General features: G+C 38.6%; 1 protein-coding gene across 1 annotated transcript in view; it reads right to left on the bottom strand.

The window, feature by feature from the left end:
* The window catches only part of LOC114247074 (potassium voltage-gated channel protein Shaw), a 217,318-nt gene that overhangs the window by 62,992 nt on the left and 138,996 nt on the right, over positions 1-15,330 (bottom strand). The window lies entirely within an intron of this gene.

The raw sequence follows: 15,330 nt of genomic DNA, 5'->3' as shown, positions 1-15,330 counted from the left end.
TTTTATTTTTTGTTTTTTCTTTCAGATTTAATTAATTTTATAATCATTTGGTACTAGAACTAGATGTTAGCCGTGATTATCTATAATTAAGTGAGCACATGTCATGTTTTGATATTTTTGTACCCTATGTTTAAGCCAGTGTTTCATTTGTTGGTGATCCATTAAATAAATAAATAAATAAATAATATTGTTACTGGTGGTAGGACCTCTTGTGAGTCCGCGCGGATAGGTACCACCGCCCTACCTATTTCTGCCGTGAAGCAGTAATGCGTTTCGGTTTGAAGGGTGGGGCAGCCGTTGTACTGAGACTTTAGAACTTGTATCTCAAGGTGGGTGGCGCGTCTACGTTGTAGATGTCTATGGGATCCAGTAACCACTTAACACCAGGTGGGCTGTGAGCTCGTCCACCCATCTAAGCAATAAAAAAAAAAAAACTGTTAGGGTAAGTGGTGCATTGAAGTTTAGGTGTATAGGCTTCAATAATTCCAATCTATGAGTAGTGATAGTAGATACGGTTGTGTTTCTAAAACAAAACATGTAGTTACCATCAACAATTTTGTTATTTAAGGTGTAGAAAGCTATATATCTATTTAAACCAGTTTTGCAGTCGTCGTGGCCTAACGGATAAGACGTCCGGTGCATTCGTGTTGAAGCGATGCACCGGTGTTCGAATCCCGCAGGCGGGTACCAATTTTTCTAATGAAATACGTACTCAACAAATGTTCACGATTGACTTCCACGGTGAAGGAATAACATCGTGTAATAAAAATGAAACCCGCAAAATTATAATTTGCGTAATTACTGGTGGTAGGACCTCTTGTGAGTCCGCGCGGGTGGGTACCACCACCCTGCCTATTTCTGCCGTGAAGTAGTAATGCGTTTCGGTTTGAAGGGTGGGGCAGCCGTTGTAACTATACTTGAGACCTTAGAACTTGTATCTCAAGGTGGGTGGCGCATTTACGTTGTGGATGTCTATGGGCTCCAGTAACCACTTAACACCAGGTGGGCTGTGAGCTCGTCCACCCATCTAAACAATAAAAAAAATAAAAAAAACCAATAGCAATATAAAAAACACCTTGTTTCGTTGCGTTTCCATGAGTGTGATGTCGTATGATAGTTTATTTATTAATTATTAATATTTTTTACTGGTGGTAGGACCTCTTGTGAGTCCGCGCGGGTAGGTACCACCACCCTGCCTATTTCTGTCGTGAAGTAGTAATGCGTTTCGGTTTGAAGGATGGGGCCAGCCGCTGTAACTATACTTGAGACCTTAGAACTTATATCTCAAGGTGGGTGGCGCATTTACGCGACCATGAGCATGAGTCCCATAACTACTTAACACCAGGTGGGCTGTGAGCTCGTCCACCCTACCCACCTACGCCCACCCCACCCTAAAAAAAAAACCGAATCCATGGCTCATAAAGAAACTTAAGCTGATTTGTAACCATTATTAACCACCGCCACCAATCTTGATATACAATTAGACCCGAATGCATCGGAATAATAATTCGAAGCTTGAAAGGCAAAGGTGACTAAGCGACAATGCGTGAACTTTACAGTAGACTAATTTAAAGTTGAAATACCTGAAAACAAAATTTATTTTAACGAATCTAGCTGCAGTAGAATCTAGCTAGTAGCTGAAGGAATTGAAATGATTTTAATAGACCTAGAAATATATTTTTTTGCGTATCGAATATGGTTATTGCCTTTTTTTTTTTTTTTATTGCTTAGATGTGTGGACGAGCTCACAGCCCACCTGGTGTTAAGTGGTTACTGGAGCCCATATACATCTACAACGTAAATGCGCCACACACCTTGAGATATAGTTCTAAGGTCTCAGTATAGTCACAACGGCTGCCCCACCCTTCAAACCGAAACGCATTACTGCTTCACGGCCGAAATAGGCGGGGCGGTGGTACCTACCCGTGCGGACTCACAAGAGGTCCTACCACCAGTAATTACGCAAATTATAATTTTGCGGGTTTGATTTTTACTGCACGATGTTATTCCTACACCGTGGAAGTCAATCGTGAACATTTGTTGAGTACGTATTTCATTAGAAAAATTGGTACCCGCCAGCGAGATTCGAACACCGGTGCATCGCTCGATACGAATGCACCGGACGTCTTATCCTTTAGGCCACAACGACTTATCATTTATGTACAAAGAAGTTATTGTCGCTTAGTCACGTTTGCCTTTCAAGCGTCGTTTATATCTGTAGTCTTTCGGAGTGATATTTACAGCTAAACAAACGCAATCGCTAAGTATGAGAAACGATATAAGTTTTTAGCATACGTCCAGCAGAAAACCGCTTGTTTTTATTAAGGACAAAGCAAACAAAACTTTCTCAATACCGCGCAAATCATTCGACAAACACGTCCGCGAAGATAAATTAATTGGTATTAATTAATTTACATCTTCAATTGCGTTCGAAATACGAAACACGCCTCATTAATTTTCGGCGAACATTACGTTATTTCGGAATATAATATATTAATATCCGCTTTCAAATGAATTAATAAGGTTTTTAGTAATACAGTTACAGTTTTCAGTACTTCGAGTAGAAAATAAATATTAAATACGCGGAAAGGCTAAGAAAATCTATATATATAAAAGAAAGTCGTGTTTTCTCAAGGCTATCGGCATAGGTAGGAAAAAAAAAAGGTTAGTTCCACTATTTATAACTCAAGAACGGCTGAACTGATTTGGCTGAAAATGCGTGAGGTGGTAGCTTAGAATCAGGAGAAGGACATAGGATACTTTTTATCACGTTCCCGTGGGACGTGACATAAAACGTGGTATAACAAAACGCAACTGATATGGAATAACAAAACGCAACTGACAGCTAAACGTAATATATTCTATGGTTAATTTATAGTAGAATTTTGAAGTTGACCGATTGATGTGTTTGAAACAAGCCGTGTGGCGGAACAAAGTTCGCCGGGTCCACTAGTAAAATATAAAAATTTAAAACTGTGATCAAAAACAATGGACGTCCGATATACATAACCACATATGAGGTATGTATTTTTGCTGATTCCAGTAACAAAAATAATTTATTTACAAAAGAAAATGTTGGTACCTTTGTCTGTAGGAAATGAAACAAAACGGTAAGATGTTCAATGTTCAACAAGTTCTGGCATCATGCTCATTTAAGTCTTCAGATCAGAATTTGACGAACCGAATTTTCATGACTGCGTGGCTTGGCGTGTCACTCGCTAGTCATAAAAAGTACAAAAGAAACACTCCGGAAACCATTTTGACGTTTTTCTGTTTCTACATCTATATATTAATACGTGAAGCAAAAACTTTGTATCCCTTTTTACGAAAATTGCGCGGACGGAGGAGTATGAAATTTTCCACACTTATAGAGAATATAGAGAAGAAGTGCACAATGCTAATATTTTTTTTAAATAATGCATAAAAGATACATTAAATCAATAAATAAAACATTACACACACTACATACCATGTATTTGACGCACACACGCATGCATACTATTTATTGTCAAACTTTTGTTCTTGACGTCTGTGGTCAAATTGAGAATAGATTAAATATTGTTTGTCTTTATTAATATTTTTTTATAGTGTAGTCTTGGCGAAATTTGTGATTATAGAAGTATAAAATACAATCATAATAGTGTACAAACTTACAATTCCAATTATAGTCGAATTTCGACTACTGCGGGACCTCTAGTATTAATAATTTAGCTCCAATTGTACTTTTTCATACTACGAGAATTTCACTTTAAAATTCCACGACGAGAACTTAAACAGTGCACTTTGGCTCTACCAAAAGCTCAGTAGCGTAGCCCCACAAAAGCACAATAGAGTTGTTCTCGACGATTCATTACATATTCTCTGTTTACACCTGCTCTCTGCGCGATATTAACGGAGTCGACATGCGAACCTTCAGAGATGGAGTTAAGTATTTTCCGGCAGATGGGTTAGGTTGTTTTGAAACTTTGTGACGTCAGCAGCGCTAAAGTTATTGTTAAGTTTGATACGAATAATTTCACGAGTTTGAATTAAAAAAAAAACACCAGTGAATATAACGAGTTTCATTTAACTTTACGTCATGGAGTGCAAACTCTTTGACTATAACCTACAATGATTAGAAAATTTAAACTAAGACGGAGGCTTGACGTTGGGGCTTTTTTTTTAATACGCTTTTATTATACTTGTATATATATAAAAATTAATTGCTGTTTGTTAGTCTCGCTAGAACTCGAGAACGGCTGGACCGATTTGACTAATTTTGGTCTTGAATTATTTGTGGAGGTCCAGAGAAGGTTTAAAAGGTAGATAAATATGAAAAAGCTCGGAATTAAATAAAAATAACAAGTTTGTTTTTACTTTGATGTGTCCCCCGTCGGACGGATTCCTTTTGTTTGTTTTAAGTTTATTTTATACAAAAGTTTAGGTCTTTTATTTCTCGATTAAGGCACTACGAAGTCTGCCGGGTCAGCTAGTTACATAAAAAAATGAAAATATTTTTAACAAGTATAAAGGGGGAGTTAGGGGAGAACGGTAACAACACCTCCACCGACCCTACAGTCAACCTCACCTGCGCGCGCCGGATGGCGGCGGAAACCAATCGGTTTCCGTGGTACTCCCTGCTAGATAACAAACGAGGCAATGGCGACCGAGCAATGGCGGTATAACCATACAACCTGCCAAGCAATTGGTTGGAAGAGGCTATAGCAAGCCTGGGGATCTACATAATCTCTAAAACGTCTAGAGTAGTAGGAAGAAAAAAGAAACCAAATGAATGCAAATTTGAAAAACAAACTACCCCAGGAGGGTACCGGTAATACCGGAGAATCCCTCCCTGAGTCTAACTCAGGCAGCCCCTCGTATTCTGGGGGGGCACAACTTTGCGATCTGATGGATATGGAATCAACCCTATGAATAAAACAAAATTACCTAATATGGTACAACAAACTTTTCACCGCAGCATGTTTGAAAGAACACGAAGTAACTCACTAAGTGCCATAAATAAAGAACAAGAACCTACGCTATTCCTAACCACAACTAAAGACCTTGAACATAGTACATGGCAGAGTGACCAGGTTCCTCTAATAAAAAGGAAGAGAACTGAATCGCACTCAGATTTAAAAGGAAACAGTAATAAGTTACAGAAAACCACATACCCGATACCTACCCATAATCAATTTGAAACATTAGAGATACTCGATGAAGACGGAAGCGATCCTAAACCAAAAATACCTAAGCCCGAACCTATATTTGTTACGGGTGTGGCATACATAAAAACCCTCAAGGACATACTGAACAAAATTACGAATGACGACCCAATGACATATACTATGACCACTTTGAGGTCAGGACATGTAGTAAAAATCTTACCAAGAGATATAGAAATGTACAAGAAGATCAGAGACAATTTTATTACAAACAACATCAGTCATTATACATATTTTATAAGCTCAAAAGCGAAAGGGCTTACAGAGTCGTTCTCCGTGGGCTTCACTCAACTGAGGACATGGAAGCTATCAAATCTGAATTAAGAGATCTAGGCCATGAAGTCAGAAATATTGTTAATGTACGACATAAAACTACTAAACAAGACTTGCCGTTGTTCTATATTGACCTTGAACCTAAACATAATAACAAAGAGGTATTTAAGGTAAACAGATTAAACAATATGAAAGTATCTTTTGAAGCTCCTTACAAAACAACAGAGATTCTACAGTGTAAGAGATGTCAGAGGTTTGGTCATAGCAAAAATCAATGTTATAGACCACATAGATGTGTTAAGTGTGGAGAAGATCATCCCACTGTAAGCTGTAAAAAGACACCAGATACTGAAGCAACATGCGTTAACTGCCAAGAGAAACATCCTGCAAGTTACAAAGGCTGTATCAAATACAAACAATATAAACAACAAATTTTTAAAATTAATCCCAAAAATGTAATCAAAGATACCCCAGCCTCGCAACCAAATAAGAAAAATCCCAGCAAAGCAGAATATACCAAAAACATATTTAAAACTTATGCAGATGCAGTGAACTCCAATAATAATAAACAACAGACTGAATCCCACTTGATTGACAGCAGGGAATTGAATAAGCTCATAGACAGCATGTTTAACAAATTTCAAACCATCATGACTAACATGATAGACAGCATGATGAATCGGATGATTCAATTAATATCCCGCCTAGTGCCCAAATGATCAATAATTTACGTGTAGTTACTTGGAATGCCAATGGGTTGTCAGACAGATGCCTAGAATTAGAAATCTTCCTAAGGACAGAAAAAATAGATGTAGCACTTATTTCTGAAACGAGATTTACTCATAGAACTCACATTAGAATAAAAGATTATGTTGTTCATTCTACAAATCACCCCTCTGGCAACTCCCACGGTGGAACAGCAGTTATAATTAAAAAAAGCATTAAACACCACCCGCTAGAAGAATACAGTACTGAAAAAATACAGGCTACATCTATCAGAATACAAGGCAAAAATACTGAAACAACTCTATCTGCTATATACTGTCCTCCAAGACACAATATTAATGCTGATGACTTCAAGGATTACTTCTTAAGTCTGGGGAGTAGATTTGTCTGTGGCGGCGATTGGAACGCTAAACACACCTACTGGGGCTCAAGGTTGACTCTACCACGAGGCAGGCAGCTATTCCAGACGACTGTAGAACTTTCTTTATATTGCTTATCTCAAGGTGAGCCAACCTACTGGCCGACTGATCGAAAGAAAACGCCGGATTTACTTGACTTCTTTATCACCAAGAACGTGCCCCAAACGCAGCTAAGCGTCAAATCTTGTACTGATCTATCCTCCGATCACACTCCAGTGATTCTTAACATAAACTCTACTATCTTGTTAAATGATTATCCACCTAAACCATATAACAAGAATACCAATTGGGAAACCTACCAAAAGTACATCAACAATAATCTGAATTTAAACATCCCTTTGAAATCCACTGGAGATGTTGAGAATGCTGTAGAAAATCTAAATCAACTTATTCACGAGGCACTAGGCAGATCTACGCCGCTAAGAAAATTCCCATCTGTAGTTTTGCACCATTACCCCAAACATATCAAGGATATGGTATCTGGGAGGCGGAATCTGCGCAAAATATGGCATAACACTGGCTATCCTGCTGATAAGAGAGCTTTTAATAAAGCTTCTGAGGAATTAAAATACCTAACTAAAGCAATGAAAGAAGACGAGCTACAATCGTTCTTAAGAAATTTAAAGCCAAGTCCAGACACCAACTATTCTCTATGGAAGGCTACTAGGAAAATGAAAAGACCGAAAATGCATGTACCACCTATTAGAGTTCCTACTGGAAGCTGGGCCAGATCTGATTTTGAGAAGGCCTCAACTTTCGCAGAGCACCTCAAATTAGTATTTAAGCCTTTCCCGGGATTAAACTTAACGCACGACGATGAAGTTTTGAACTATCTGAATTCTCCACTGCAGATGTGCCTACCGCTAATGTACACAAGTCCGACGGAAGTAACTAATGAAATTAAGAACCTGAAAGAAGGAAAATCGCCAGGTTATGATGAAGTCGATGCAACTATGCTTAAACATCTTCCCAAAAAAGGCATAACATTCATGACTATCATCTTTAATGCATGCATTAGACTGGAGTGCTTTCCTAGTCAATGGAAAATAGCCCAAGTGGTGATGGTGCCAAAGCCTGGAAAACCACCTCACGATGCAGGTTCTTATAGGCCAATAAGCCTCCTTCCAGTCATTGGTAAAATTTTCGAAAGGGTCATTCTTAACAGGATGAAGAAACATCTGCCGAGTGTCCTTCCCGCACATCAATTTGGCTTTCGTGAAAAGCACGGAACAATTGAACAGATTCATCGCCTTGTGGATGTCATAAGTGGAACACTTGAAAATAAACAGTACTGCTCAGCTGCCTTTCTCGATATCGGGCAGGCATTTGACAAGGTGTGGCACGATGGACTGTTATTCAAATTGAAAAAAATGTTGCCACACAGCTATTACGCTATTATTAAGTCATATCTTAATAGACGATGCTTTGAGATTAAACATAACCAAGAATCATCACAGATGCATGAGATTACTTCTGGTGTGCCACAAGGCAGCATACTCGGCCCTGTCCTGTACCTCATCTATACAGCAGACTTACCAACCAACAGAAACACTATCATTGCAACATACGCAGATGATACAGCTATAATGTCTGTTCATGACGACCCTACAACAGCTTCTGAAAACTTACAATCACATCTAGATGACCTTCAGAAATGGTTTAATATGTGGCGCGTTAAAGTAAACCAAAGCAAATCATCCCACGTTACATTCAGCCTCAGGAAACAAACCTGTCCTCCTGTAAGTTTACATAACGAAAACATACCGCAAGCAGAAGATGCAAAATATCTTGGCATACATCTGGATCGAAGACTGACATGGCAAAAGCACATCTGGTCTAAGCGAAAACAATTAGACATAAGGCTAAGAAATATGTACTGGTTGACTGGAGGGAAATCCCAGCTTTCGCCAACAAGTAAAATTTTAATTTACAAAACCATCTTAAAGCCAATATGGACATATGGCATACAGCTTTGGGGAACTGCCAGCAATAGCAACGTCGAGATCCTGGAAAGGTTTCAAAATAAAACTTTCAGAACAATGCTAAGAATACCGCATTACATAAGCAACAAGATCATACAAATGGATCTAAATATTCCCACAGTAAAAGAGGAAATAGTAGCTTACAGCAAAAAATACCAAGCCAGGTTATCGACACACGTCAATAAATTGGCGTCGGACCTAGGAGGCACAGGAGCAGTGCAGTTTACTAGATTAAGGAGGCACAGTATACCTACCTTACAGAACAGAAATTAAATCTAACAATAAAAGATGAAGGTGTTACTGGACATCTGATTCTGTTTATATATCTATTAAGAATAAATTCAGCCAGAGGAATAGCTCATTGTTAACTAGAGAAAAACAGATTGCTACGAGACATTAAAACATAAGAGAAAAAAAAAAAAAAAAAAAAAAAACAAGTATAAATATTTGTTATGTAAAAAGCATTATTGCCATTTGAAAAGAAACTAAAATTATTAATTTATTCCCTTTTAAACACTTCTTAATGCGTCCCTGTGAAAGTACTCGGGTGCAGTAATAACTCGCGAGTCTGCACAAAGGGAATGCATGGCGATGCATGGGCATAGACTTTGATGAGGGTTTGAAAAGAGAATCATAATATGCACTGAAGTCGCAATTAAAACTAGACTCTTATTTCTCGGATTCACTAATTTCAGATAGTAAAATTTACACACGTCCTTAACATTTGTGAACGTCTCTATAGTCTCACTGTCAATCGATTACGATATTTTTGTTATTCAAAATAGTGAAATATTAATTAAAGGACTTGATATCAAGCAGCGTCTGCGTTTTACACAATCTTGGGTGGTCACTGTCTTCCGACACATTTATTTTATTTTATTGTTTAGATGTGTGGACGAGCTCACAGCCCACCTGGTGTTAAGTGGTTACTGGAGCCATAGATATCTACAACGTAAATGCACCACCCACCTTGAGATATAAGTTCTAAGGTCTCAGTATAGTTACAACGGCTGCCTTACCCTTTTACATTACTGCTTCACGGCAGAAAATAGGCAGGGTGGTACCTGCCCGCGCGGACTCACAAGAGGTCCTCCCACCAGTAAAACTTGACATCAACAGGACTTGACATCAAGCAGCGTCTGCGTTTTAAACAATCTTGGGAGGTATTTGGCCACATTTTACGATGAGATAACCAGTCCTTAGTACGACCCCGTTCCGTTCACAAAATGGTGGACGGTACAAGACCAAGCAGAAGGTCACCCTTACGGGAGACCAACAGGAAGTCTATAGTGGGGCGTCCCATGAATGTAGTGGCTAGCCTCGAACAGAGAAGAGAGGCATCAAATCTACAACCATCAGTAAGGATGACGATCACTATATCTGGTCTGGTTGTCTGGGAGAGATCGCTCTTACCGCCAATTGCACTCTGTTTTTGTATTTAATGTTTCGCATTGCTTATTCATTTTGTGTACAATAAAGAATGCCCTCTCTCTCTCTCTCTCTCTCTCTCTCTCTCTCTCTCTCTCTCTCTCTCTCTCTCTCTCTCTCTCTCTCTCTCTCTCTTTGGCAAGAATGTAACGACTGAGAAAAACAATGGTAAATAATTTCCCATAATAGCCCTATTACAGTATTTATCTTAGTATGAACACTAATTTATTCGCTTCTAGTAAACATATTATATCTTGCGGCGACAGGCCATAATATGCAGTGCACATCATTACTAAAATAACTATTGTATACATTTCGTTAAATGACAGATCTATTCTATTTCAATATTCAAGAAACATTCAAACTGTTACACAATTACAATCGCTCAACACAAATGGCATGCAACACTTAGCTGAAAGATTAAAATGTTAAAGCCAGGGAGCTCTGAGCCAACAATAGTGTGTCACCCCGTTATATTAAATATGGACATCGTTTTTCTGTTTTTGTATCACTCTTGGCGGTTAGCCGAGCTCACAGTTTAGCTGGGGTTAAGCGGTTCCTAGGACCCATAAAATCACAATGTGATTTTAATTTTCAACCTTTGGGTAGTCTCAATGTTGGTGTATCGAAAAAGGGAAAATATGAATAAAATACTTCGACATTTTATGCTAATTCAAAAATTACATTAAATTTACACACGTAATTCCTGTTTACGAACTAAGGCTGTATTTTAACAAGCCCCATGTTACATATCGCTTCCAACCCCAAGTCTTATTTAATTTAATTTCTTTTCTTTAAAACTTTTACTGGTGGTAATTGAACCGCTTGTGAGTCCGCACGGGTAGGTATCACCACCCTGCCTATTTCTGCCGAGAAGCAGTAATGCGTTTCGGTTTGAATGGTGGGGCAGCCTTTGTAACTATACTGAGACCTTAGAACTTATATCTCAAGCTGGATGGCGCATTTACGTTGTAGATGTCAATGGGCTCCAGTAAGCACTTAACACCAGGTGGGCTGAGAGCTCGTCCACTCATCTAAGCAATAAAAAAAACCTTAAAATTATTTACTTTTAATTATCATAGTCACTCTACCTTAAGCTCTCCTATTGTATTCGGAAGAAAGAAGAAAGCCTCTGTTTGGCTAATCCCCAAATTCGGGAACTATTGCATAAGCTCTGAACATAGTGCATAGTAATTTTATCGAATTCCGGTTCCGGTTTCGAATGAAGCTTTTTAAGCTTATTCATAATTTTGTATTTTCGTGACATGCGTTTTTAGTTGCACTATTTTACAGGAGTTGAAGTGTTTTACTCTCTTTTTCTATTGCTCATGGCTTACCTAGTGTTAAGTAATTACAACCCATAGACTTCAAAACGGGATACCGTCACCTAGCTTGAATCAAAACTGAATTTTTGTTGTTATTAAATTTTGTTGTTATTAGGTTGGAGGCTGCGGAATTTGAACCCCGGCATAGTCTCATCGCTTAATAGTATTTTGGGTATCGCATCCTTTAAGCCAAGCATTTCTAATATTGAATTTATTTTATCGACTTTCTCGTTTCTGTTCTTTTCTTGTTTGTATCTTACATTAAAATGTGTATATGAAATCTTAACTTTTTTTTTAGTTATGTATATTTTTTTTTTATTCTCATATTTAATATAAATAAAGTTTCGTAAATGATTAAATTAAGAGATAAAATACGCGCGGCCCGCCAAAAAAAATTTAAATTTAAATTGGCTCATTTATTAAAAAGATTTCTCACCCCTGTTTAATAATATGACGATTTGACAAATTTATTTACACCGTCGACATTTTCACAAATTAATGTACATAAATAATAATAGAAGATCTAGAATATAGCAGACAATGAACAATTACAGTCGTAGGAAACGAGTGAAGCTGGAGTTTACGTCGGATCGGCGACCGTCAAAATCTCGGCTTAGACAAATATTTTTTTTATTGCATAGATGGATGGACGAGCTCACAGCCCACCTGGTGTTAAGTGGTTACTGGAGCCCATAGACATCTACAACGTAAATGCGCCACCCACCTCGAGATATAAGTTCTAAGGTCTCAGTATAGTTACAACGGCTACCCCACCCTTCGAACCGAAACGCAATACTGCTTCACGGCGGAAATAGACAGGGCGGTGATACCCACCCGCGCGGACTCACAGAAGGTCCTACCACCAGTAAATTCACGAATGCTAATTATTATTCTTATGGATCAATAACTAATGTAGGCTAACACGAAATTTTGCTTTTCAGTACTGTCAGCTTTAAGGCGTAAAGCGATTAGTGTTTGGCCACGAAATTTATTTATATTATTCTTGAATATAATTTTTTAATAAATTAAAGTCAACAATTGGAATGTCGCTTGTGGTTAAAAGTGCTGAAACAGCATTAAGAAGTTTAGAAGTTCTCATGAAAAAGTATAATGAGCAATTCTGAGAGAAATATTGTTATTTTTTTTATTCCTTAGATCGGTGGACGAGCTCACGGCCTACATGATATTAAATAGTTACCGGAGCCCGTTGACATCTACAACGAAAATGCTGCCATCTTCTGTGAGATATTGGTGGTAGGACCTCTTGTGTGTCCGCGCGGGTAGGTACCACCGCCCTGCCTATTTCTGCCGTGAAGCAGTAATGCGTTTCGGTTTGAAGGGTGGGACAGCCGTTGTAACTATATTGAGATCTTAGAACTTATATCTCAAGGTGGGTGGCGCATTTACGTTGTAGATGTCCATGAGCTCCAGTAACCACTTAACACCAGGTGGGCTATGAGCTCGTCCACCCACCTAAGCCATAAAAAAAAAAGATATGAGTTCTAAGGTCTCAGTATAGTATAACAGCTGCCTCTTCAAACCGAAACGCATTACTGATTCACGGCAGAAGTAGGCAGGGTGGTGGTACCTACCCGTGCGGACTCACAAGACGTCCTACCACCATTAAATACGCAAAATTATTTTTGTGTACTAAATATGCATTTTTTTCCCAATCGCTTTATTTTAACTTTCGATCAATGACGGTCTTGCCCAACCCCTGTTTAATCACAAATGGTTACTGCAGCTTATTAAAATAGAAGGCTGGTAGACCACCGATTTTAGCCACTATCATTAAATGCCTTATTTCTTTCTTAATCTCTCCTTTCAATTTCCTCCTCGCTCGTTTCGTGGCCTAACATTGTGTAACGAAGTAAACAAACCTGGCAATTAGGACACCCTTTTCGTGTAACTGAATCCTTTTGGACCACAGAGCGTGAATATTCGTACGAGAAAATAATTGTAAAACTCTACCTAAGTATAGAGATGGAGGTTTGAAGGCTTTGAAATACGTCGCAACAGGGCGTTTGAAATGAGATAAATAAAAAATTAGGATAAAAATTGGAGCTACAGTTTACAGTCTAATATATAGTCTAATATATATGTACTGTAATATTCCGACTAAATTCGTTCAAGACTCACACTTAACCGGCTTGTGTAGAGGAAATACGATTTACCTTGAAGGATATAGTACATACACTCCGAGCAATGCTCAAAGCTTTATAGCTTTCAGGATAATCTGCATTAAGTTGGTTGTATTTTAGTTATGAAAATTGCCTATGCTGTGCAGTACTAGATTCTATAACTGAAATTTTCGGAAATGGTGGCCGATCTAGTGCTAAGTCGTCTTGTGGGCCAGCACACATAGGTTTTTTTTTATTTTTTTTTATTCTTAGATTAGTGAACGAGCTCACAGTGCACCTGGTGTAAAGTAGTTACTGGAGCCCATAGACATCTACAGTGTAAGCAAGTGGAGCACCAATAAAGAATGTTTCAAAATAGGTGTTTAAATAGCTCCTTAACATTCTATAATTCGTAAATATTTTCACTTTCTACGTAAATGAAGTGGGGGTAAAATTTAGTATTATGCCAAAGTAACTATATCACGCGGACGGAGTCGCGGGCAAAAGCTAGTTTTATTATAAAATTGCATTTCTAATATAACAGAATAAACCATATAAAATATAAATAATAATAAAAATTGCAATCCGGTTTGAAGGGATTTCTATGTGTTAGGTCCCAAAGGCCTTCACAGTTTCATCAGGATGCAGACGAACTAAATAACTCCGGGAAGAACGTTTTTACTAACTAGAGCGTATTCGATGAAGGTCTATATGTCTAAAAGTTTTGAAACAGTATAAGCGATCATTGACCTATTGGGAATTGACCTTCATTCTCAGTTAATGTCAAAACAATTGTTTATATATACGTTTTGGAAAACCTGTATTTACTTAGTCATCATCATGGTTCCAAGCCGGTTTCGGCAACGGCGACCAAAATTTTCAGTTCAATAACTTAAAAGCTAATGTCCGCGCCTCTCATGCGCTCTAATATGGCTATGGTAGCCTATCTTGTTCTTAAACGTGCGCAAACAGAAGCTACACGTAAGAACACCACCCACGAAGTTGTAAAAAATGGTGGAAGGCGGTCTATTTTTCAATTTATTTCGTCTGTCGTCCAGTTCCCGCCTCCTGTCGTTTTCAAAGACATGCACGCCCCGCTGTACCAAGCGTCTCCACTCCAAACGATTCTGTGCTTGGGCCTCCCAAAGAGAGGGGTCAATGTTACATTTCTTCATATGCCTCTTCTGAACATCCTTATACCTTAAGAATTGACCGCCACTTTTTCGCTTTCCAGTCTGGAGTTCAGAGTAGAAGATGCGCTTTGTTATCCTCTCGCCGGACATCCTCATCACATGGCCGCACCAGCGCAACTGACGCCGCATTAAATAAGCCTCTATACCGCCAATACCGGCTCCTCTTAAAACCTCCGTATTCCTGACACGATGTGACCACGATATGTTAACAACTCAGTAGTAGTAACAACTCAGTAGACTACAAAGTACATGTTTTAGAAAAAAAAATACGTCAGCTTCCTCCTTCTCCCTGAGTCACATTCCTCATGTCTGAGGGTCGTGACCATCTCCTCCCATTATCCTTTTCTGGATGATGTTTCGCCATCTTCCTCTATTTTCGGCGGTTTGTATGGCATCGTAGACTGGTATCCAGAGTTGTGCGGATTTGGTTGGACCAGCGCATTGAATTGCGGCCTCGAGATCTTTTGCCTGCAATCTTGCCAGTTACTATCAACTTTTCATGATTGTCACCGCTCTTTCTGGCAATGTGACCGAAGAACTCAAATGTCCTCTTGAGACAGATGGTAGATAGCCTGGTTTTGATATTGAGCTGTCTTAATATGGATGTGTTAGTCCGATGTACTGTCCACAGGATTCGTAGCATCATCCTACAGCACCACA

The sequence above is a fragment of the Bombyx mandarina genome, chromosome 03 (genome assembly GCF_030267445.1).
Source record: "Bombyx mandarina strain Sakado chromosome 03, ASM3026744v2".
Classification (NCBI taxonomy): domain Eukaryota; kingdom Metazoa; phylum Arthropoda; class Insecta; order Lepidoptera; family Bombycidae; genus Bombyx; species Bombyx mandarina.
Note: the sequence above shows the minus strand (reverse complement) of the source record. Positions and strands in the feature narration are given on the sequence as shown.